This window comes from Salarias fasciatus, chromosome 18 (assembly GCF_902148845.1).
Source record: "Salarias fasciatus chromosome 18, fSalaFa1.1, whole genome shotgun sequence".
Classification (NCBI taxonomy): Eukaryota; Metazoa; Chordata; class Actinopteri; order Blenniiformes; family Blenniidae; genus Salarias; species Salarias fasciatus.
In genome coordinates this window covers 12,216,389-12,240,977 of record NC_043762.1, presented here as the reverse complement: position 1 = coordinate 12,240,977, position 24,589 = coordinate 12,216,389, and positions in this window count along the sequence as shown.

The window sequence follows — 24,589 nt, the reverse complement described above, 5'->3', positions numbered from 1 at the left end:
TTTAAATTGTTTTATTTGCGTTATTCTAGCGATCAGGTCACAATATGCAAACAGTCCTTAAAGCAACACAGTCAGTGATTAACATTAGATTCAGTAATTAAAGTGCATTTCTGTTCTGTACTTTTGTCGGCAGCTCAGAGGAGTTTTAAGGGAACATATTTTTCAGTCACGTCATATAGGTCTCAGAAGCCCAAAAACATAGTATTTAAGTTTGTTCACCCCAAATTCATCCTTTGTTCGGAGTTTCAGTGGTCTAAAAAGTGGCTCTGAGGAGCCCTCCTCAGAACAGGCTGTTTCTGAGCCTGCCTCCAGGTATGCACTTGAACGTGTCTGTCCAGGCCTACTCTCACACACACACACACACATGGTGCGGGCACAGTCAGGGGGAGGAGTTGAATCTGCTTATTTCAGGATAAGCGGACCAAACTCAAACTTGACCATTTCAGCTTCCGTTTCATTTTCACAAAATGTGGTGCAGCAACACACGGTGGAAACAGACACTTTTCACATTTGAACGTCATAATGAGGCTACGGCGACACATAATACTATAAGAAACTCTTCACAAAGTGAAAAAAGCGTATGCCCCCTTTAAATGCCGAGATCAAATTTCAGATCCACGGTTGAACATCTATTTAGTGCAAACAACAACCCCAGGAAAAGTAATAAGAATTTGAAACGACACTCACGGAGTGACGTCGTTGAAGCTGAAAATGCGTGTCCAGACCACGCCACGGATTCCAATTGACTTTCAGTGGAGACTGAAAGTCTCCACACGCAATTTCAGCATATTGCGTGACAGGAGCACGTAATCTGGGACCCTCTGGTACTAACAATGCATGCTCATTTCATGCATTTCTGTGGGATCAGTTTGGAAAACACAGAGGTGAGGTGAGGTAACCCTAATCGGGATTCCCCCAGAGGATGAAAACAACGCATTGAGTTAGAGACAGAAAACTTCAGATTATATCTTGGGAATGCCGCCCCATCCCCCGTGTGAAATATCAGCCCTCTGGGACCCCCCCCCCCGGGTTGTGCCGAGACCAAAGGTCAAAGGTCATAGGTCAACCTCAACAGGACTCTGCCACACTTTCGGCGAGGGAGATGAAACGCTAGATCCTGCATGGGGGCTGCCAGGACATCCACTGTGTGAATTTCAGCTCTCTAGAAGATTTTACTGAAAAAATCCATCAGTTTCCACTTGCACAGTGAGAGGCCCGAACTGCAGCCTGATAGACAGGAGAATGCCTCAACGCTTTGAGCTAGGGAGCTGAAAATCTAGATCCTGAATGAGGGCTGCCAGGACATCCATTGTGTGTATCAGCCCTCTGGGACCCTCCTAACCCCAAAGGTCAAAGGTCAACGTGGCGAGAATTCCCTCAACGCTTTGAGCTAGAGACATGAAACTTAAGATTATGCCTCGGGAATGCCACCCCATCCCCTGTGTGAAATCACAGTCCTCCAGCCCCACCGGAAGCCTTTCTAGGGAGCTGGAAGGAGCAGATTTCAAAAACACCTTAACGGAGTATATTTTGTGCGCCGTTTTTGAAATACTCCGCCAAACGAGCTCAAAACAGCATGAAATCACCCTCTCCACACCGCGCTCATGTGTGCCGGCTGTGGTGGTTACAGCTCAAACGGAAGTACCCATAAAAAGCAAATTTCGATATTTTGCGTTTTCACGTTTTTATTTTCTAAAAAAAAATGGTGATAGGTGGGGGGCTGAAACCTTCAGGGATTCCTTGTTGTCCCATCACACATCTATGGTGCGATTTTCAGCCCTCCGGGACATGTAGAAATATGCAAATGAGGCAAATGCTAGCATTTTGTGGCTAAAAAAGAAGCTAATTTAGCTGTTTCCATTAATCGCTCCCAAACAGTGATAGCTAGCTGGCTCAAACCTTCACACCTGGTCTGTGGAGACCTTACACATCCGTGGGCATGGGTCAGCCCCGCCCACCTTGTAGAAATACTGCACAAAGTGGGCGTGAGCTGTGATTAGCTGTTCGCTGCTAATCCCAACTTCCAGCTTGAATAACTCCTAAACGGTTGAGGCTTGGGAGATGGGGGTTGGATGTGTGTGTCCCTGAGGGGGTCCCTGACATCTCTGTGAGAGGCAATCCCCCTAGCACCTGAGGAACATGTGCAGTTAATGGATTTAGCCGTTAGCTGCCGTTACCGACTTCGGCGGTGAATAACTCTGAAAGGGGCGGGGCTAGGGAGATGGGGGTGCAATATGTGTCTCCCGGGGTGGGGGGTCCTTGACACCTGTGTGCGATCTCATCCCTCTAGCACCTGCGGACCGTTGCCCTTTGACCTACGCCGCACGTTTCATTGAATAGCTCTGAAAGTGGCGGTGAATAACTCTGAAAGGGACTTGGATGAGGCTTCAAGATGTGTCTCCTGCCCAAAGGGTCCCACCACAGCTTGCACACACAAATGGGGTGTAGAGACAGTGATTCCCTTCTGCTTTGAGCTATCTTGGTGCAGTATTTTAAAAGTTATGAGCAAAAGATGCTCCGTTAAGCAATTTTTGGAATTTCCCGTGAGAACGGACTCAGAAGACCCCCCGAAAGGGATCCACTGGGGCTAGACGGCAGCAATTTGACAGAGGGAATATGGACACATGTAAAACTAACAAAATGTGAATTTCACCTTCCTAGGTGAAAGTGTGGAGGAGTTTTGATGAGGTTGACCTTTGACCTGTGGCCTTAGCATCATTCCAGTGTGTCCCAGAGGGCTGAAATTACACAAAGAGGATGTACCAGTAGCCATGAAACATAATCTAGAGCTCCAAGCGTGGAAGAGTTTCCCTGTAATAAGAGTACAGAATGGGAAAGCAAATTCACAAGTGGAAACAACTGAACTTTTTCAGAAAAAAAACATCAGAAGGAGCTGAAATTTCAGATGTAGTAGTAGCTCTGAAACATAATCTAGAGTTTGAAGATCCCAGACGGAGGTGTTCCCCCTTTTTTCACAGCTCGATGCCTTGACCTCTGTCTGAGGACCCCGTTTCAGCGTCCTTCAACCTGCCGTAATTCGGCAACGGAAGCCCAGAGGAAAGGCAGGGTCAACGGTGTTGTGCAGGGCAGGAGGGGCTCTACCGGGCGGTGTGGAAACTCGGTCTTGGGTCGGGACCCCCCAGGCCCAAAAAAGGGGGGCGTGAGGTGAAACCCTTTCACCCACTTGATTTCCTGAGCCGGGGTCAGACACCGGTTTTAAATTTTGGAGCCACGCCCTAAAAAAGAGCACTGTTAGAAAAGCTCGGGTCACCCTGAACGAGAATCCACCCGACTCGGCCCCGTGGGGCATAAGGGGGTGGAGCTAGAGGGACGTAAATTTTGGGAAAAGGTCTTACGTTTGGGACCGTAGCTCCGTCCCCTACTTTTCAAACACAAAATGTAGCCCAAAATAAAGACTTCAATTTCAGGACTTCCCCATCTCTGCCTCTCCCCCTCTTATGCTCCTGACATGAATGCACATAAGGATGAGCGTCTGAACATATCCTTTTTGGTCCTGTGTCAACCATGTCGAATTAAAAAAAAAAACTGTTGTTTCTCTATCGGTGTTGGCATCATCGCTCTCCCATAGCTAACTTCTTTTATCTACTCTACTTCCCCACACCCTCTTCAAGTGCAGGGATGCAAACCCCCAGTACCTCTCGTCAGTGACTGGCTGGTTGTTGCAGCCTCGGCTGTTCAAACAGACTGAATTTTTTCAGAGCATATTCAGAGGACAGTCAGCTAGCAGATTGTAAGATGTTTGCTGTAGGTGACCAGCTTAGAAACTGCATGACAGGACTTAGAATACCTTCAATTTTGGGAAGGTTATAGATAGGCACAGGTTCGTGATGGAGGGGTAATGCAAATAAACAAGATGATGTATCAGTCAGGACACAGTGAAGGGGAGATGAGGATGGTGTACTGAATTTGTTGAGATTATCACAAGGGGGGTCACAGCAAGGCTACGAAACAAAGGAAGGAACAAAACAAGGAAATATGATGAAGTCTTTGGCTAATGAAGACAGATTGTGGTGTGCTGTGTGTCTCAAAAGTCAAAATATTAGATTCTGACAGTGTGAGGTAGAATAAGTAGACATCTGAGACATAAAAAAGAGCCTGTTGATATTTGAGAGAAATAATTGTTGTGTACAAGTAAATTTACCAAATTAATCATAAAAGGTTTACAGTTTGCAAAGAAAATTGTTCTTTAAGTTTTTTTTTAGTTGCGATGTCACACTGAAGTTGCAGTTCTGTATTGGTGAGACAATGTTTACGAAACAAGTCTTAAGACGTTTTCAAGAAGAAGATGTGTATATGCATTCACAAGGGTGGTGGGGCTTGAAAATATTTTTAACTACAAAGGGGGGGCCACAAGAAAAAGTTTAGGAACCACTGACATAGCTAATGTTGCCAAACCGGCTTCAAGTGATTGCAACTTGAAAGTTTGCAAAAAGAATCAGGTTTCTCAATATTACAAAGTGTGACTCACAACTGTACTTAAAGGTATACTGGTGGATTCTCTGCCGATTTCGTACAACATGGCCGATTTGCCATTTTTGGAGCACTGCGCATGCGAGGCTCCCTCCGCATGAGGACTGTGGGAGCGCGCACGTCAGCCGCATGTCAGTTTGTTTACATCTGCGCGGCTGGAGCATCGTCTTTCCGCATAGGATTAAAACACATTTGTAATCATGTCGGACTCTTCTTCAAATCATACATAAGAATACGATCCGTAAAGTAGTGTCTTACGTGTTTATGCAACAGAAACACATTTGAATGGGATAATAAGCATGTTACCTGTCCAGCAGAAACTTCCCCATGTCGTGATCAGTCCTAAATCCTGTTTGTGCTTTGAATGTCCGCCACCTCGTAAAGGAATCTCCGAGTAAAACACGCGTTTTGTCCTTCTTTTCTATGGCCTTTCTTCTATCCTCTGCCATCTCAAACAATGTTCTTTTTTGTGGCTGGCCATCTTCGGAGGTGTTCGCGGGAGGAACAAGCCGCTTCTGCGACTTCTGCTTCTGCGATGGTCGCTCCCGCTGCATGCCACTTCCTAAACAATGCTCTGTGCATGCGCGGCTCGAAACAAGAGCGCACACAGAGGAGGCGACTCGCCATGATACGTCATCACGCAAACGCGTTCCCACATTGATTGGCATTATGACTGTCCAATCATAAGTTGGAACCATACAATTCTGATTGTTCTAAGGATCCTCCAGTATACCTTTAACTTTAAGCAAGTTAGGTTTATTTAAAGTTAAGCAAATCCATTGACTTGAGCAGATAGCACTGGTATACGCATGCTACTGCAGTGCCAGCTACATTTCTAGCTATGGATAGCAGTAGATGAAAATGTATTATTTAAATATATATATATATATATATATATATATATATATATATATATATATATATATATATATATATATATATCAGTCAGACTTTATTTTTGCTAAATTATCATTAACTGTGTATCCGTTCTATTACCCTACCTTTGGGGTCGTGCAGTACCACACACATCCATTAGGGGCAATGTAGAGTTATACACAGATTGGGGGGGGGGGTCCACACACACACACAAAATATCTGAAAAAAACTATTTTTGGGGACAATGGAGATTTTAAGGAAGAAACCCATTTTAGAGCATGCTGAATGCAACTACAATGCAATCTAATTGGGGACCGTGGTTTTGGTCCCCAAAGGCAATGGTGTCCCCAATCAACTGGTGTGTGAGCTGATGAAAATCCCCAATTTGGACATAAGTAAGAACACACACACACACACACACACACACACACACACACACACACACACACACACAGATTTCCATGCTTTTCGAGGACATTGCATTTTCTTCCATTCATTTCCTTCTGTCACCTTTGTAATGAAGGTCTTCAACATGTTTTCCTCTAAACGTCTTCATGATTTGAATCTCTTGTCCTGTTTTCATGGCGTTACGATTCCCCATCAATGCAGAACAAGTCGTCATTCACACACACACACGCTGTGCTATCATCCCTCTGGGGACGTTTCATTGACTTACACTCATTTCCTGCACTTAAACTACAACTCAGCCTTAATCTAATCGTGACCAACTCTTTAGCTTATAATTATTTTCCCGATTTTCAACCCGTCCTGCATGTCCATGCACACACACACACACACACACACACACACATCCACAGATTTGGGGCAGTATCTTTCTGCTGCATTTCTGGGGTGTCTCAACCTTAAAAGTCGATGTTTCTCTTCAGTATAGGAGGAGGAGAAGCACATCTTGAGTTCATCGCGGTGATATTTCATTGATTTGCATGACGACTGACTTTTAGCTGAGGCCTCGTTTACGAGACGCTTTCAAGTGAAAACGGAAAACTTTTGCTGTGTTTTGGTGTCTGTTTACATGACAACGGTACTGGGAACCACCGACAATAGAACCTTTTGAAAATAGTTCCAAATGAAGCACTTTTTGAAAATGCTACGACTCTGTCTTCTTGGCCATAGTAAATAGTTCTTCTGCACGTGGACGGGTGGATGGACAATAGCACCATGTTAGCGTCCAGAGTGTTGTTTCTCTCGGCTCATTTTCTAATGGGACTTGTTAGTTTCAGAGCTGACAGTCACTGCAGTGGCGATCCGACTGAGTTGCCTGCCGATACAGATATCTGTGTAACCACCGTTATTAACGGTTACAGCGTCTTGTTTTCTGTGTGCATGTGTGTATGGTGTTAACATTTCTGCCATTTCTATGTAAACAGTGTTCTTGAAATGTTTAAATTTTCTGATACAAAAACACAAAAAAGTTGTTTTCTATTGAAACCTTGTTTAAAGGTTACTCTTACAATGGACAAACATTTAGGTTTAGTGAAGACAGCAAGGAAGGGAAATTCCTGTTAATGTGTGTGCAGAGCCACACACACACACACACACACACATGAGCAGTGAATGATGTGTCAGTGAAGTGGAAGTGAGTCAACCTGCCGCTCCTGTGGCCTCACAGCAGAACCATCAGAGATTAGCGTCACGTTGAAACAACAAAAGGCCTTGTGGAAGGGGAGAGCAAACAGCTCAGGGACTCAGAGTACAGTTGTAGAAAGCAGGGGGTGACGGAGGGTGGGGGCGAGGGGCCCGGGGACACAGCCCGAGCAGCCATGTGTCACCTTGAGCTCTCCGGAGGCGGCGAGCGGACACCAGCCTGCTGGGCCAGACGGCGTGCGAGCAAGGACAGGAAGGAGCTGCTCCTCCTCTCGGAGGGGGCCGCAGTGACGAGGATCACCACTCAAACATGGAGGGAGAAGTAAAGCCCGGTCTGCCTTTCTGCTTCCCCCCCACCCCTCCCGCCCCAATCCTGCACACAGTAATGGAGCGGATAAGAAGAAAAGGATATTATAGCGAAGGAGCTTTGATACCGACTGTGTCCTGGTTTCCTCCTCCTCGACTCCTGTCCCGCCGTCTGCCGCGCATTATAAACGGCTGATTATGACAGTGACAGCTCCTCAGGTGTGCAGCATGCCAGGTTTGTTATTCAGCTCACAGGCCTCTCTGTCCCTCCCTCTAACCACCTGCACACACACACACACACTCACTCACACACACACACACTCGACGTATTGCTCACAGCTGCTGTGTCAGCGGGATTCCTGGAGCCAGAGAGGGGTGGGGGTTGGGGGGGGGGGAGGGGGGGGGGGGGGGATTACAACTGTTGTTATATTCACACTTCCTCCATCCAAACCTCCACCACTTAAAGTCAAGCTTCCACCGTTCCGATTTGAATTTTGTGACGGGCCGCTGGTGTTTTCCTCGACTTGGTTTGTTCAATGTGGGAGACGTTTGTGTGAGAAATGGCCTGATCTGCCTTTCCTGAAGCTGGATCCCGTAAAGAAGAGATGAAACCGAGCAGTCGGAGGAGCACAAACGAAATACTTTACATAACAGTTTAACGCGCTGAAGGCCGTCTCATGTACTGTTATGTTTACTACTTTACCAGTTTCAGGTTTGAGAGAATCAGTTGAAGAAATGCTAGAATTCATCTTTATGTTTAAAGGTTCCTCTACAGGTTTGTCCGATTGAGCCATCTCCTTCACATTTCAGTCCTTTGTTCAGTTTGAAAACATTAGTTAACTTGACATTTGCTCTTGTATTTGTTTCTTCTTGTGAATTGTGAGAAAAGATCATTTAAATTATTGAACAAAAAAGCTGCCACTTCCCTCCCTCTCTGGCCTGCAGAACGTTTCAGCCTCTTTCAGCACGCACTTTTGCTTTTAGAATTCACAACTTCACTGCCGTGCTTCCTCCAGCCACAAGAAGTGAGCTGGTTTTGTTGAAAAGTCCAGTTTTTGACCTTCATTGTTGCAGTTTTACGATTTGTAACAAGCCATAGAGAGAAAAGCATAATTATTTTCTTTTATTTACACTTCTTCTTTCTTTCATCATTTGGCCGACAACAACACATTTATTCCATTTGAACATGTTGAAATAACAGTAGCACATTCACAGGAAGTGGGGAGAGAAAAGATCTTTGTTGAGATTTTGTTCTGAACGTGAGCAAAAAGAACTTTCAGCCATATCTATCATCATACAAATGAAGCTCAGCAGCTCATATGTGAACATGTGAATAACAACAAGTGGACACAGGGAATACCAACATAATAGCTTTTACAAATGAATAATATCAAGAAGAATGTTATTTTCCATGTGGCATGAGTATCTTTGTAGAATTTTGAGGATGACAGTTGATAAAGGTTGAGATTTGTATTCAAAGCGGTCTGAGATGTTTTCAGTGAGAAACTGTTTCTCATCTGGAATCATTGATAACAATCAGGTTAAAATGGCACAATTTCATGGTGAGAATAACAGCAACCATCCAATCCTTCCTCATTCATTTGAACATGTATTCTTTATTCTCACCGGATAAGAGTCGCCAGGATCCGACTCTGGACATGGAGGAAATGTGTGTTCGCCATGTAGCGTCTTGGATCCTGCAACACAAACTGTCTCTCTGGATGTTATTTCGTTAATAACACTTATATTCACAGCCTAAATATAGTGCAGATGAATTAAGATCGTACGCATTTTAATGTAACATAGATATTAACGTATGAACTGAAGAAATTACATGAAACTTTCCTAACTTCATGGTTTTCATGAATGTATGGTTGTTCTGTTTGGATTTGTTTTTACCCCCGACTTCCCTCTGATCTTACTGCCCTCGACTCCTTTTATCATTTGATCACCACCAGAGAGGTTTTTTTTTTTTTTTCTAAACATTTCAGGAACAATTAGGTCAGAACATTTCAGTAATCTGCTCTTATCATTCCCACTGCTGCCCGGACGTTGGGTTCATTGAAAGTTGTTTATTGAAGCATGTCTGAGGGAAATATTGAGCTTACGTCCTTCAAATAGAATTAAAGAAAAAAATGTTATCATGCCGATGAATATGCCGGACCTTTGTGAGCCTTCAGAGAGAGAACGTCGTTCAGTCCGTGTTAAACTGTGTGAAGGAGCTGAGGTCGACTTCAGCGCCGGAGGAAACACATCACAGCGGAAAGGCTTCATTGAAAACATCCGTGGTAAACATTTTGTTGTATCAACACCATTTAGAAAAATCTAAGTGCAAGGACATCTTTAAAAACTGAAAGCTGAAGCTGGACGAATAACGGCTGGTTGGTCATTTCACTGGATTCAACAGGTTCTCTGGAGGTTGAGAGAACCGTTAAGGACATTATTAAGGTATTCTGTTCTTTTCTGTCTAGAAAAACACTTTTTTCGTCAAGAACAAAAATGTTCTTTAAACAAGACAAAAATTGGCTTCAGTTCTGATCATATCTTTCAAATACTGAATTTTTATTAGATCAATGATATTCTGGAGTACAATTTAAAACTTAAGACGTAGAATCGATTAAGATGTTCAAGCTTAATGAAGAAGACGCAGTTTGAAATAAGCATGCTGAGTAATTTTCGTGTCGTAGAACCTCCAAACCCTCCTTAAAGAAAGCCGCTGTTGAAGTGTAGAGGCTCTCTTTGTGCCTGTTATTTCATCGTGGTCAGGCTCTGTAATTCGCTCCAGCTTTGGCTTCACTCTACCATGTAAATGCAATCAAGCTGCTGACAAAGTATTTCTTTTGGCAGAGCTGCCGTCTGCCTTTTTACACTGAAAAAAAAAAACAAAAAAAACCAAAGAAATAAATAAGTAGGAACGGGATCTAAAAATAGAAAGATTAATCACTTGGCCGTCCTGCTGGTGAGAAGCAGTAACTTACCGAGGCCTCACCTCTTCCCAGTCCCATCGATTTCACCCACTTGGTTATATTTGTGTTTGTGGGTTTGCCGCAAAGCATTTTCGCTCTAATCTAACTTGACAAGGTTAATATCGTGAGGCCGAGTGTACAGTGAGGCACACCGCCGACCCCCTGACACCCGGATTCCCAGTAGACGTTTAATTAAGCTCCGTGTTCACTTCATTACTCGGCTTTTCTAATGCGGGCAGATTGCGAACAGCAGCCGCATCAGACGCGATGCAACCTGAGAGCAGGTTAACCGAGCATCGCGCCCGCCGCATTAAGACTGATTGGCCGGCCTCTCCCACGAAAAGGTTACGTCAACCTTCAGCGGGAACACCCCCACCGCCCCCGCCCTGCCCAGCCCCCACCCGTAACATTTCCCACGGTGCAGACGGAGCGAGCAATGCAAATGTTGAATGTTGGTGACAAGGTCAGGAACTGAAAATATTAACGTCCCGGCGCCTAATTTACTTTGATTCCTTCAGGGTCAGAAAATTATGCTTCATAAACGCATCATTACTCCTGTCCTTCTTTCTTTCTTTCTTTCTTTCTTTCTTTCTTTCTTTCCAGACCAGCTTCACCTTGAATTCAGATTTTTGTGCCAAAGTTTGAAATTCTGTCAGGACTAAATGTTGCAGATATTATTCAGTATTTAAGGTTTGCACAAATCAAAACCCTCGCTGACGTCAATAGATGATGAATGAGGACGGAAATCAAAGATGAATTTCCACCAAATGAAGCATTTTATTTCTTTCTTTTTTAAAAAAAAAGTTATACACAAAGAATCCATTTTGCTTTACTTTTCATCCACATACATATTTTTTTTTCTGTGTATTTTTCTAATTCATTTTATGGAATAAACACTCTAACCTTCACTATTTTCTGATCATCGAAGTATTCAAACTAATGATGGAAAAACTTGAAGTATTTTTCTTCTGCTTAAAAAAAGTGATGTGCAAAAATGTATGAAGCCCAGAAATTAAGATTTAATGAACAGTTGTAGAAAAAAATTGAACTTGTCCTGTTCTGGAATTTACCATTTGGTGATGCTACTACTAAAGTTCAAAAGTAATGCTGCAAAGCCGAAGTGATGAATGACTGAAACTAAATTTGATTGAAAGCGGTCGTAAGCTTTTATTTCTTTCTTTGAAATTGTCCAGCTGCTCTCAGATCTTCAGCCGAACGGCGAATCGCTGAAAGTTCCGTTTTGGGGTCGTTAACCGATTCATTCAGGACGATCTGAGCTCCACGATGACAATAATAATCCTCAACAGTTTGTCTCCAAAGGTTTCCTTTAATGACCTGCGTGTGTGTGTGTGTGTGTGAGCAGCTGTTGGCCGTGCACGGCGGCGGCGGCGGACCTTCGGGGCCGCCGCAGCATCTGTTGGCTGTGCGACCCCTTAAAGTGAGACTGGAATCGATGGTGACAGAGGAGCTCCTCTGAATGTCACGCTCTCCCCGATGAGATGACACCCGGCGCCGCGGCGAGAGTTTAGGACTGCGGTGACAGAGTGTCATCTCGCATTAGCCGGCCGGGGATTGGCGGCCGCGGCGAAACGAGGCGGCGGCGGGGAGGAGCGAGGAGGTGCATGGAGGCGGTGAACGCAGACCTGGACTCGCTCCCTTTCCTCACTCTGCGCAGTCTGGCACATTTTCGGCTTTCCAGTGTTTTCTTTTTTCCCCTTGAATGAACTAACAGAGCCATCTTAAGCTTTCAGTTGTCATCATTTCTTTTTGTTTTGTTATTTTTTTAGGGGGGGGGGGGGGGGCTGAAACATACAAGTGCCATATACTTCTGAAAGCTAGAAAATAGCTTTGACGCTGCTCCGGGTGCCTTCAAGTCACAGAAAAACTATCAGATAAAAGCTAAAAAGCTCTTGTTCTTATCAAACCTCCCCTTCCACAGTGTAAAGCTGGAGCAGGCGGAACATCCCGTCTCCCCACGGCTTCCCGTTGGAATCACAAAATGCGGTGACGGAATAAAGAAGGAACCCAGCTGAGGTTCTCCTCATCCAGGCTCGGTGTTATTTTTAACTCTTCTCTTTGAGCCTCTCCGGATCCAGGAACGCAACCAAAAGGTGGCTGACTGTTCCACGTTCGCTTCCTGAACCGCAAACCCTGACAGGCCCGGAGGACCTTCAGCACTGTGAAACCTCTCGGTCAGCCTCATATTAAATCCTGCTTTGGTCAGATTTACCCAACAGCCATTGTAACGGCTTCCCAATAAAATCCCCCAAAATGTTTTTTTTTCTTATAAATTTTCATTAAGAAAAGTGAATTGTGATGAAACTTTGTCATTTTTAGGGTCAAAGACAAATGAGATTTATCCAAAAACAAGCATAAAAAGCCCAACCAAACTCCACACTTCCTATTTGTTAAAATATCAAATGTGAAAAACAAGATGTTCAAACATAAATTATTCACACATTTTTCTACAAAAGCAATACAAAAGCCTATTTTTTTTATTTCTGAGTGGAGATTCTGTCTGACACCTTCAATACAAGCTGAATTTATGCCAACTAAATCAATCTTAGAGTGTTGTTAAAAGGAATTGTCTGGATTTCTCATGATTCCTCGGTGCTCGGTTTGTCATGAAATGGGGAAAGAATAGTTTCTGATCCAAATACTTTGCAGTACATCTTTATTCCAGAGGTTATTATTGTGGAAAGCAGGCATAAATTACCAAAAATAACCAAATATCCTAAGAAAAAGTGTTTTCACAAAATAAATACCAATGGTTAAGATCTCCGCTGTGAAAAGGAGCTTTTCTGCAGTAAAATCCCAATTTAGGTTGAATATATGATCCTCCTGGCAGTCCTTCCACTCTGTCATGCTAACAGAATCGACGCTGCTGTATTGTGACGGGACCTGCTCGGCTTTCTAATGATGCCTCCGCCGCGGCTCGTGACTAATAGAGCAAATTAACTTTCTCATTAAGTTGGAGTCGCAATGCAGATTCCACATTATATGGTGGCAGGTGGGGCAAGTGATATGTTTCTGTTGCAAATAACTAAATTATTCCTTCACTGTCAGAGTTTTCACCCCGGCTTAAGAGGATTCTATAGGCACACAGTGACTGGAGCCCTTTGGAAAGGCTTTCACTCACAGCTTGTCTTTGTGGGAAGCAGTTATTAATGCTTATTCTATGGTCAGAGAATGGGAGGAAAATGTTGTAAGAATTGTGGATGTAGATTATATAAAATCCTCTGATATGGTCACATTATTACATCCAGTTTATCATAAAACTGATTGTTTGAACAGTGTGTTTTCTGTTTGACACTGTTGTGCTCATTTTCTTTCAAACCCCTGTGTGTGTGTGTGTGTGTGTGTGTGTTTATGTGTTTCATTCCAGATCCTCAGCCTTGGTACCCATAGAAGGTTATCATCTGTAGGTTTGTGTGCCACTAGAATTCTGTGTGTCTCTCTGTGAGGGACTGATGTGGAGCACTTTCACCACTTCAGTTGTCTCATTTATGCTCAAATACCATCTTCATCTCAAGGCAGCTTTATAGAGAAAACACAATTCCACAAGACCAATGTTACATGCATCTCATGCGAGAGCACAACAAAGAACGGAGGTCGACACAGGAACAGATTCTAAGCAAACAAATCATTTATTGGTAACTAAACCAAAAGCTTTACGGAAGGAAATGAGTTCAGTGTAGTGAAGTGAAGATCTCCCAGCAGTGTAAAGCTAAAGCAGCGTCATGAGAAAATGGCCCAGACTAACTGTTAGTTTTATTAAACTGAAAAGTCTTCATCCTAACCTAAAAGGTTGAGACTGTTTTTGCCTCCATAACTGACGGTCTGCGGTTCCAGTTTTACAAAAACTGTCAATGGCGTGGCAACATCCACGATCCACAATGAATCTCCAGGGTCAAAGGTTTTCCCTTGACTCCTTTTATCAGTCGATAATAATGAGTATTTATTTATTTATTACAGGGAATCACAGTTAAAACCCTTCAATGTTTTTTTTTTTTCAGTGAAGCGACAGTTTTTTGAAAGTAAATGTTTTTTTTTTTTTTCCATCTGTCTCCCTTCTCTCCTTTGACCATTTAAAAAGCACCAACTGAAATACCTGAAATTTAAAGTTTCTTCCGAAGAGACTTTCTGATTCATTTTTTTCAACAAGACACCTTCCGTTCCATTTCGGATTTCTAGCTTAGATTTGATGAAATCTCATTCAGAGCTGCTGTACTCCGGGCGGCTCTGCAGCGGCTCCATGGGGCTTCCACCAAATCATCATTCATTAAATGAATCATTACTTTTCTTGTCAATGTATTTTTAAGACAGGTTGTTTTTCAAAAGGATTTAAACAGCTAACAGATAAAAACGATTGAAAACAATTAAAAAAAAAAAAAAAACTTTAGAAAAGAGTGAAAATAAACCTCCAAATAACGAAAATGGCTAAACTTTCTCTGTAAATGAAGGGAAACGAAAGTCCCAAAATAACCTACAAAGTTAAAGAATAAAATAAAGCGTTTAGAAAATTATAAAATGGCTAAATCGGCTAAAATCCTGGCCATCTAAGTTATTACCAGAAGGGTCAAGGCCAAAACACTGAGTCAAAACAGCTGAAACTACTACATTGAAAAGTCATTAAAAAAAAGAAAAGAAAACCCTTTATAATTGTTGCAAAGGCAGCCTCAGTTATGTTTGTTCTCCCCCTGGAGGAGAAGCTCATCGCTGGCTCTCTGTTTTCATATCGTCGTGTTTTTCACCGCCGCTCCGTCCTTATCCTCGACCAACTGTAACTCTTCCCCCTCGTCGGCCGCCGGAGGCCGGCTGACCCCCCGAGCGCCGCGGATCGGCCGCCGTAAATTGTCCTTGCGATATTATGATGTTAATTTCATTTGTATTCGCAATTTCAAATCTGAAAGGACAATGTGACACGGAGGGAAAAACGTGTTATCTTATAACGGCTAATTAGATTTGTGGTGCGAATAGTGACATGTTAAACAGGCGTCTCCTACCGGCGTCCTTCATGGGCCCCACTCGTGTTTCTGATTACAATTAATCCTGCCTGGCAGAGTGAAAACATCTCGCTGTCTGAATGGAGCTCGCAGCTCATCAGTCATATCAAAAATAATTTGTTTGCATTGATTGATTCATTGTTAATGTTGGACAGAGGTTATTTTATGACTCGGAACACATTTTCTATTCCCGGTCTCTGATTAATGAGGATTAACCCTTTCCGTTTCGCAGAATCACACACCGCAGGGGTAAATGATTCAGCTTCCCCGCAGGATTTCAGGAAATTGTAGCAGTTTTTTTTCATTTTCTACCAATAAATTTTTAAAGTTAAATGCAATAGTGTGCAGTATTTTGAGAGCAAAGCCCTGGGAGTAACAAAGGAGTTTTAGCTCTTGTGGTGATGGTCATTCCCACTTTAACACTTAATATTTGCTCCGAGCAAAGAGGAGCTATAAGCACAAACATCTGAGCTCTGTAATGTGTTTTATTTTTTTTTATTCCCACACTCTGAACCTCCGTAGTTATAAAATATGAAAATATGAAAAGACGGGCTTCCATTCTCTTCAGGCAAATGAAATATTGTCACTGCATCTACAATCACGCTGCACCTAATGCTGCATTGAAAGCTTCTGAATGCGTCGATAAACATAACCTTGTAGCTTTGTTCAGTGGGAAAAAGTTGACACAAAGGACGCAAAAGTGTTCATTTTTTTCTTTCTCTTCTGATTCTAAAGTTGTTTTTTTTTTCTCCAGATCCTCACATCTCAAACCTCACTAAAATCCACAATATTAGTTCTGAGTTCATGTCGTCTTCACCTGGCGGCTCTGATATCAACATTTAATAAACTGAAACAAATGGACGTTCCTCAGACGGGCGACTCGCTGGTGTCCGGATCAAAAGAGGCGTTCCTTCAACCGGTACGCTCCTATACAGAACAGCGGAGAAGACTTTGGCATCGCCCTCCTGTATGTGTGAAACCGACGCTACAGACTTCAGCCAAATGAAGCGGTTTCAACCCGCCAGGAACGCCGACGTTCTCAGCAACGGCCCGCCAGGCCGCGCTCCTCTCCGCCGTGCCGCTATAATTAGCCAGCGAGGCCTGATATAAATCTGGGAGAGCCGAAATTCTGCTGGAATCACTCATCAGTCTCTCATAAAGTCGGCTCCTGTTGAGTTTCTTCCCCGACTCTCCTGCCTGCTCCTGATTGGACGGAGGCGCCACTCGGCTGACTGTCTTCTCCTGGGGCGTAGCTCTGAGTATTGTCCTTTTCAACCTGCACACTCAACTCATCCCACAAATGCTTGCTAGAAAATTGACAGCATCTTTAATTGTGGTTAATTTTTTTTTGTGAGTGCACCACCAAGGCTAAAGACAGAAACATTTGCTCCACTGATCCATTATTTGACGAGAACATAATTTGACGATGCGGCGAAGCGGCGAAACGGCGAATCATATCTTTCTTCTCTTTTTTTTTTCCGAGGCTTGTTTTTTAAACGAGTCTGTAGATTTACGTCCCAATTCTGCTCTCGGATCTCCATTAAGGGAATAAATCTTCCCGAGCAGCCGCTGTCACCCGTCTGAGCCGCGCTGACAGGACATACGAGGCCAGATGAAAAATTAGATGTCAGTGGTATTGATTCGTCAACAACCGTGAAATCATCGACCCGCAGCCGGGCCCGCTCGCTTCCTCTTCATTTACAAATGGACCCGTTTTGAAGCGGGAATAACGAGGCTTTCCACATTTCCATGAACGAATGAACGCGTCCTTGTTAGCGTGGATGTAGCCGGATCGTCGTCGCCGTCGCCCTGATGTATCGACGGCGCCGCCGGGCCGCGGCGTGCTCCGCTGTTGCTCCTCCCCTCCGAGTCCGTCCGCGGCCACAAATCACCCGACGGGCTCAGATACTGTCGCCGCAGCCAACATCACTCCTTCTAATATACACCCCTGTTTTTCGAACACACCTCTTTTACGGCCCGTCTCGATACTTTATGAGCTCGTCAGGCTGCGAAGGCGCTTCAGTCACAAACAACCGCTTTCAGGCTGCTTTCCTACAACCGTTTAACTGAGAAACATGTTTTTTGTGACTAAATTTTGGACAGAAATAGAAATATTCACAAGATTGTTCCAACTGATTGAGATCCTGGTATTCATGATGAATACAACAGGTTTTCAACTCATAACCCCTCCGAATGATAAAACCCCGTTTCACTGAAGACTGCGTCGGTGATTCAGGCCCCGCCCCCTTTCCCCCCCGATTAATCACCAATCGCCGCAGAGCCTTCACGATGTCAGGAGGAGGAGCGATCCCCGCCGGGGCAGATCGACTGACGTGACGACGGCTTGAACGGGTCGCCGCACTGCACCGAGGCGTTTAGCTGAATTTAGACCGAAACACTAAAGAATTGTTTTACTTTCTGGCTTCGTTAAGGAAGACCCAGAATTCAATGAGAACCCAGACGGGGACGTTTAAAGTTTCTTGCTGTAAGATATTTCAAAGTAGTTATTTTTAAGCTTTTCTGATTGTAACTGTCAGATCTCTGTGATTTTTCAATTTCAGTGCAGACTCCTGTGAACAGCTTCGATAAATCCTTCTTGGTCAGTCAGCAACCGAATAGCTGAGTCATTCTTACATTTATATTACTAGTTTTTCCCTGCATGCTAAAAATATAGTAATAATATGAAATTGCTTGATTAACCAGAGGCTGATGGTCGCACTCCAGTATCAGTAACTCATGTTGACAATAATATAGTGATTTTTATAATATAATGAATCATGACCCACTGAAGGGATAAACACTCAAATAATTTCGTAATCATGGTAATTTTGAAAAAAGAAAATGCTTATTAGGCACCTCTTTGGGTAATTACCGAAGCAGCAGTGGGAAGCAACTTGGAAGCAGACAGGGCATAAATATAATGACCTGTTATTAGAATAATTACATTCTTCCTGAGACATCAATTTGATCACGTTGTTGACCCTATTATAAAGAATTCGCGTCAAACATTGAGGCTAAATGACATATCCTCAATGACTGTCCAGTAGATGAGATAAAAGACAAATAAATACATTAAAATAGAGTATTTACACACAAAGAGCAGTGAAAGTTTTATATTTTCACTTGAAAATGTTGTGTAAATAGGGTCTAATAGCTTCGAGGAGATGACAAGAAATATGTCAGAAACGCAGACATGGTCCAGCCGAAGAGTCGGTTTTTCATTCATATGTAACGGAGACGATGATCCAGCCTGAAGCGGGACAGAGATGGATGGACGGCAAAGTGCGAACATCTGTTCATCATCAGATCTTTCCATGTGAAATTCTTTCGGGAGTGCAACATCAATTCAGAATCGGTTCTTAAACCAAAGCTTAGAGATGCAATTAAAATCTGAAGCGAAGTCCTTGAAGAACGGGAGATTTTCCGGTTCAGAGGCGTCACGGCTCGTGGATCACGTCCGCTCTTTAACCTTCGCCTCGGTGATCTCACCCAACAAAATGATGGACGATCTGATCTCCCAGTTTTTGTTTGCAGGAATGTGTAACGTCTAATCTCGCTTCCTGTTGTTCTTTTACCCCTCCTACTCCCAGTGTCAGCGGCTGATCCCAGGTCTGTGCTGCCGGTTGTGAAAGACTTTTTTGGGCGCGTTGTGATGAAGTAATCTCCGGGAGGCTGAATAAATACCCTGAATGAATGCGGCGCTTTGTTTGGCTCGCTCGTGTTTTTTTTTTGTTTTTTTTTTATCTTGGGTTCACCGTTGCGGACGTGTTGATTATTCCGTGCGCTCAGCTTCAGTTCCACCCGGAGACGTCTCCGAAGCTCCTCGGCTTCATTGACAAACAGTCACATGTGGTTTATCTTAATGCGATGAGTGCAAACAAGATGTATGAGCAGTCAAAAAAAAAAAAAAAAAACAACAGCCCAGAGCACGTTTTCAAGAACCGAGGGAGCCTCCTTTATCTGCCAACCTGCTAATAAGTGATATTGTTTGGAAAAAAAGAGCTGCAGCGAATGTGATGATTCATGGGGAAAGCCGGAGCGTTTAACGAGGTGGAGGTGGGCGCCGCACTGTCAGGCTCACATCCTTCAACAAATGAACTGACACGACTCCCATTAAAACTAAAACCGGAGCCAAAGACTCACATCGCCGCCATCCGCTCCAATCCTTAACCCTGATATTCATATCCCGTCACCGCTGACAGGATTTGGCTCGCACGCTTCTCCTCGCCGTCACTCTGCTCGTATCGTCTCGAAAAATCAAGAAAAGGGAACCGCGAGCGGAGAAATGCAGCCTCGGCCTCGTCCCGCGGCGCTCCGGGAGACGGCAGCTATTTCAGGAACCTCACTGGGTTTATTTGGTCAACACTTCTTCTCCAAATCTGTCCCTTTCCGTTGAGTCCTGCATATGACAGGACGCGTCCTGCCGAGTTGGACGATCCTCAGTCAGACTGTCTAATCAGAGCCCTGTATGATGAACAACACCCGACCGAATGGCGGCGCGTGTCTCCTGGATTACAGTCAGCTCTGTAATGTCAGTGATCACATCTTAAAAGTATGTACTATTAAAAAAAAAAACAGCGTGAATCCAGATTTGTTCTTTCGTTCGGGGATATATCTGAGCTTTAAATGAGGCAGCAAAGTGCTCGCTTGGCCTCACTTAGATCTATTTGGTCCTCTGTCAAACGGTGCAGTGCCGGTATTTTTTTTTTTTTTTTTTTTTTGCATGCTCAGCATTTAATTTTTTGAAGCATTTCCAAGCACAACTGGTGGCGAGCCCGCTCTTTACAGCGTTATGACAAGGGTAAAATAAGAGCGGGGCAGTTCTGGCTTTTTCCCAGTGCTCTACAGGGTTTGAACCCCTACCCCTCCAAACTACGTTTTCACTTGAAGCATTGTCATCATCAACTGCATTTCTTTAAAAGCCGCAACTAGTAATCTCCATTAAGGATTTCTTTTATCTTTCATAAAAATGACTGCAACAGTAATTTTTCTGCAGTAAATTTGATTCTGTTGGAGCAGAATTGACTAATTCTCCGTGTGCACTGCACACATACTCACCTCTACTGCTCATCCCACAGATGCATGTTCTCTACAAATACATCAGCATTTAAAAAGGAAGCAAACAGGCTTTCCAACAGTTTGAGATTCATTTCGGACAAGAGACGTTACAATAAAGAATGAATCCACAAACACAAGTCTCCAGAGCTCTATTTAATTCTACTGACAGCCATGCTTATGCTGCAATGTTGGATCATCTCTAACTCAACTTTCCTCCCCTTCTGTATAAAATCTCAGCATCTGCTGTCAGTTACTCCCTGTATATGCTCACTACTCCCCGTAACCACGCCATGACACTGTAGGATTAAAGAGATGCAGGTATTTGTGTCTTTGATGCCTGCGCGCTGCAGACAGCCTGTTTGATTTCCCTGCTAAGAGCAGGTGTCACATGATGCAACTTTCATCTGCTGCGTGTGAAATTCAGTCTGCTTCCTTTCCGTCTCTGAGCTTACGCTATGAGAAGAGGATCTCTGCGTGAAGACCGAGCGGCGGGTGGAGAAGGGGGGGGGGAACTGGACGGGGTTTGGACACTCATTAACCTCCGCATTAATAAAGTGTCAGACTAACAGCAGGACTGTGGACGTGCGTTCACCTGCTAGTCTGCATGAAACACTCCCAAAACAACAGCTCCTGCACTCTGCCTCTATTTTCACAGGTTTTTTTTGGCCCAGCAGGTGAAGAGTCCGATGTTTTAATTGAGCAAAGTGGGCTGTCAGCGCAGGGTAAACATCAGGATTTATGGCCGGGAGACAAAGCGCCTGCGTTCGCTGCCTCATGAGATCATCCGCTCCAGGGTAAAGACCACGTTCCAGCGTTATATTATGCCAATGACAGACTATTAAAAGTAGATCAGGACCCTGCACAATAAAATATGTCTGCCTCCTGTTTGGCGTCCTTCCATATGCTGGTGCCCCCGGTGGGTTTTGATGCAGATCTGGCCTAAAAACGCCAAGTGGTACAGTGGTAGCAGTGTTGATTTTTTGCATCGTGGCATTAATAATACAATATTTACAGTGCTCATAACGAAAAAAATGCAAATATACCTGAACAGATCAGTCCTACAGCCTCTGAATGTCTCATATCTGTTGAGGTCGGGGGTCAAACATACAAACCGTGAGCCAAAACCAACCTGCTCAAATCATCTTGGCACCGTGGAGTCGCTCTGTTCCAGTGAGATGATCAGGGAATACGAAGCTGAGATCCAGAAGTGAGCAGCCAATCGCAGCAAAGACAGCAAGCTACCTTTTCAGATTGCCAAATAGTGTGAACATTAAAAACCATACCGTGAGGATAAGTTCATGAATTAATGCAAACCGGAGCCAACATTAATCCAGAGTGAATCTCTGAAGTGAAGATTTCAGTTTGCACACTTTTAAGCTGTTCATCATGGATTCCTTTTTTTTTCTTTTTTTTTTTTTTCAAAAAGTTCACCCATTCTGAACCTTTCTAGACTGCAAATGCCCTCTTTGTAATGAAACAGGGACGTCAAACACTTCGTAGTTCAGGGGCCAGACAAAGCCCAATTTAATCTTTAGTGGATCAGACTAGTAAAATAAAGCCATAAATAACTTTAAATTTAAATGTTAGTTTTTCTCTGTCGTGGTATAAAGTGTGCAGAATGAAAAAAAAAAAAGTTCCTCCATAAGACGTGATTATGCAATCGCATAATTCATCACATAATAAGCCAATGTCTGCATGTTTATGTGGGGCTCACATTTTTTCAAAGATGCAGCACTTTTGCCGCATAAATCAATTTTTGTGCAAAATTCGCAAAATACGTGTGGCCAGCATGATTTCACAGTCCCCACATTTCCTTTGCTGAAACATTTTTCACCGCTCGTCAAAGCGGAGTTTTTGCAAGTTTCTGCAATTTTAGCAAATTCCCACAATTCCATCTCTTGAAACTGCATAAATATCTCACATATTTCGTCGCATTTTGAAGAAAACATGACGCCTAATCAGGGACCATTGTCCGTAACAATCACAAAAAAACGAAATTTTCTGGAAGGACTGATTGAATTATGCATATTTTCACAAACTCACCGTGACGCCGTGGCTTTGATGCGATGCCGGTGTGTTATCTTTCATGGCAGCATCATGCATATCTCACCTCGGTACTGTGTACACATTTGAAAGAAATCTGTTGAGAAAAAAAAAACAATTTGAAATAATTTTATATTTGAAATAATTAGTCTGCTCAGTGGTTCGGCAGCTAGATTGAAGAGACGGGTTTGTAAAGGCATGTTAACTGAAAGTGGAGAAGCTTCATCGGTCCTCAAGTAAAGAAGCTGCAGCACGTTTTCCTGTAGGTACCAAACATGTGTACACCGGACTGTGCACTAAAAAAAGAAAAACCGTCATGAAGTTTTCTTCACCCACAGTTTCTGCCAACCTTCAGAGACGCCTCTCATTGAACTTCTGTTTCTTTATGCTCCAACCTGGAAACAGCTCAATGGTTGTTTTTTTTAAAACTTGTTGAAGACATTGTAGGAGTTTCTTTCTTTTTCCTTTGAAGGCTTCAGAGTTAATGCGTGTTTTTGTCCGCAGCGGTTCAGCTGCTCTTAAACAGCCCGATGGTCGAATCAGAGCTAAACTCCTCATAGCTGGTTCAGGCGGTGTGAGCTTTATTCTGATTGAGGAATTAATTAAACTTGGTGGAATGTCGCATTTGTGCACTTTATTACAAGCCGAATATTTGTATCAACTAATTTGAAAACATTAAAAAATTCTGCACTGCACTGTTCCGCTATAGATTAAACTGCTGTTATATATTTGGGTTGATCAATTTGTTTATTTTGGCGGAGAGAATTTGATTCACTGTATCCATGGTGGGCGGTCGGAAGTGTTAGCTGATATATTGATTATTCCATGAGAGGTTACATTAATGTCAGTACTAATATTTATGAAACTACAGACAGATTGGATTTCTACTTTAAAAAAAAAAAAAAAACTTCAGTATATTTGTTGCTTGTTGACCTTTGCTGAGTAAAAACACTAAATTGTCAATATATTTTACTTATATGGTGGTTTTTAACTAACTTCATTTCAGAATTCAATGTAAGATAAATTCTCAGCCGTTTCTGAGGACACATATTGGTCACAGGAAGGGGCGGGGCTTACAAATTAGCCCAAGACTTTCCATTGGCTGCAGAATTAGGACACGCCCACAAGTGCAGGAAAATATTTTACAAATGAAATGAACAGATGAGAAGCCAGAGAGTGTTTTCATTGAATTCCTTCAGTCTTTACTGCGGGAGGATGGAGGATGGAGGATGGAGGAATCTGGGACGCACCTGGAGCCACACGAAGCCGTCGTCTCCACCTGCCGCCACTGCAGCTGGAAAACAAGCTGTGCCCAAAACCAAATGAAGAAATCCAGCCAAGTTCAGCCGCGAACGGACAGCTGTGCCCAAAAGCTACGCTGATCCCGCCTCTTCCTCCTCCTCCTCCTCCTCCTCCTCTTCTTCCTCGGTCTGTGCCAGGACTGCGGCCCGGGACGCCGCAGGCCCCGAAAGCTCTGCGAGCCGACAAACCGCCGAACCCAGAGCGGTAACATGAAGGTGAACGCACACAGAGGTCGGGAGCCTTCGTTTCCTCGACAGAGGAGCTGGCTGGAGAGGTAAACTTTCTCAAAAAAAAAAAAAAAAAAGTGGTTCTGACTCCCAATGCCTCACATGGAAACACTTTTAGCCCAAAACTTTTTTTCCACCTTGCTCTATTTTTAGACGTTATTCAGTTACTTCAGGATGAGAAATAAACCACTAGACTGAAACGGAGACTTTTGTTGTAAAGTATAAATTTGACTTCTTTCAACTACTGATCATTTCCACTAAGAGAAAACCATTTAAACCGTTTAACCTGCATGATTTTTATTGAAAACAAAGTAAATGACTGCTTTACATCTACATTTGTTAAAACTACGCTCATCTTATTCACAGTGCTGTGGCCTTCTTTCTACTGTTTTGATGGAACAAAATCATATTCACAGCGGTCCCTTTAACATGATTTTTCAAGTAGAAACAAATCGGGTATTTTTTTGCATTTCCACCGAGTCAGTGTTTTGAAAAAGTTCCACTTTTCAACAGGCTGCGTTTTCGTTGGCTCTGAGCGTCATCGTCATGTAAACGGACACCCAAAAACGCCACAAAAGTTCAGCATTTTCACATGAAAACATTGTGTAAAAGGGGACTAATAACTGCAGACTTTGTGTGGATGGAAACAAAAACATAAACATATAAATACTTTCCATGTCAGTAGAGGAAAGTGTTTGGAAATTCAGAC